Source organism: Herpailurus yagouaroundi, unplaced genomic scaffold (assembly GCF_014898765.1).
Source record: "Herpailurus yagouaroundi ecotype Mexico unplaced genomic scaffold, PumYag 142, whole genome shotgun sequence".
NCBI lineage: Eukaryota > Metazoa > Chordata > Mammalia > Carnivora > Felidae > Herpailurus > Herpailurus yagouaroundi.
Window position 1 is genome coordinate 50373365 of NW_024412397.1, and position 1959 is coordinate 50375323.

General features: G+C 38.7%; 1 pseudogene; it reads right to left on the minus strand.

Moving 5' to 3' along the window:
* Positions 1-1705, minus strand: LOC121033102 (tigger transposable element-derived protein 1-like; annotated as a pseudogene).
* Between the last annotated feature and the right edge of the window lie 254 nt (positions 1706-1959).

Here is a 1959-nt window from a genome sequence, read left to right on the forward strand (position 1 = left end):
GGGAGGGGCAGAGAGAGAGGGAGACACAGAATCCAAAGCAGGCTCCAGGCTCCTAGCTGTCAGCACAGAGCCCATTTGGGGCTCTGGGGCTCAAAACCAGGAAGTATTAGATCATCACCTGAGCGGAAGTCAGCTGCTAAACCTACTGAGTCACCTAGGCGCCTTGTGGCAATTTCTTAAAATAAGACAACAATGAAGTTTTATGTATCTACTGACTCTTCTCTTTCACAAATGATTTCTCTGTAGCATGCAATTATGTTTGATAGCATATTACCTACTGAAGTTGTTTCAGAATTAGTCAATCCTCTCAAACTCTGCAGCTGCTTTGTCAATTCAAGTTGATGTAATATTCTAAATCCTTTTTTTTTTTTTGTCATTACAACAATCTTCACAGCATCTTCACCAGAAATAGATAGAAAATTCTAGTTCTCTTGCTATTTCTACCACATTTGCAGTGACTTCCTCCACTGAAGTCTGGAACTCCTCAAAGTCATCCATGAGGGTTGGAATCAGCTTCTTCTAAACTCCTGTCCATGTTGATATTTTGACCTCTTCCCCTGAATTACAAATGGCATTCAGAATGGTGAATGTTTTCCAGAAGGTTTTCAACATACTTTGACCAAATCTTTCAGGGTTATCACTATCTATGACAGATATAGCTTTATGAAACATATTTTTAATCATAAAACTTGAAAGTCTAAAGTTTTCCTTGATCCATGAGCAACAAGATCGATGTTATGTTAGCAGGCACAAAAACAATATTAGTCTCATTGTACATCTCCATCAGAGCTCTTGTATAACCATGTGCATTGTCAATGAGCAGCAATATTTTGAAAGGAATTTTTTTTCTGAGCAGTCAGCCTCAACAGTAGCCTTAAAATACTCAGTAAACCATGTTGTAAACAGATATGCTGTCATCCAGCATATTTGTTCCATTTATACAGCACAGACAGAGTAGATTTAGAATCATTCTTCAGGGAGCTAGGATATTCAGAATGGTAAATGAGCATTGGCTTCAACTTAAAGTCTCCAGCTACATTAGCACATAACAAGAAAGTCAACCTTTCCTTTGAAGCTTTGAGGCTGGGCGTTGACCTCTCTTTAGTTATGAAAAGTCTGAATAGCATCTTCTTCCAATAGAAGGCTATTTTGTCTATATTGAAAATCTGGTGTTTAGTGTAGCCACCTTCAGTAATGATCTTACGAAGATCTGAACAACTTGCTGCAGCTTCCACAACAGCACTTGCAACTTCACCTTGCACTTTGATGTCATGGAAACAGCTTCTCTCCTTAAACCTCATGAGACACCTTATGCTATCTTCAATTTTTTTTTTCTGCAACTTCCTCACCTCTCTCAGCCTTCATAAAATTGAAGAGAGTAAGGACTTTGCTTAGGATTAGTCTTCAGTTTAAGGGAATACTGTGGCTGGTTTGATCTTCTATCCAGACCACAAAAACTTTCTCCATATCAGCAATAAAGTGGTTACACTTTCTTATCATTTATGTGTTCACTGGGTTAGCACCTTTAATTTCTTTCAGAAACTTTTCCTTTACATTCACAATTTGGCTAACTGGTGAAAAAAGCCTAGCTTTCAGCCTATCTCAGCTTTCCACCTGCCTTCCTCACTAAGATGAATCATTTCTAGCTTTTGATTTAAGTGAGAGGTATGTGACTCTTCCTTTCACTTGAACACTTAGAGGCCATTGTAGGGTAATTAACTGGCCTAATTTCAATATTGTTGTGTCTGGGGGGGAATACGGAGGCACCTAGTAGAGGGAGAGAAATGGAGGAACAGCTAGTCAGTGGAACAGTCAGAACACACATCATTTATCGATTAAGTCCACTATCTATTTGGGTGTGGTCCATGTGGTAACATCAAAGGTCACTGATCACAGATTACCATAACACATAATAATGATGAGAAAGCTTGAAATATTGTGGGAAGTTCCAAAATGTGA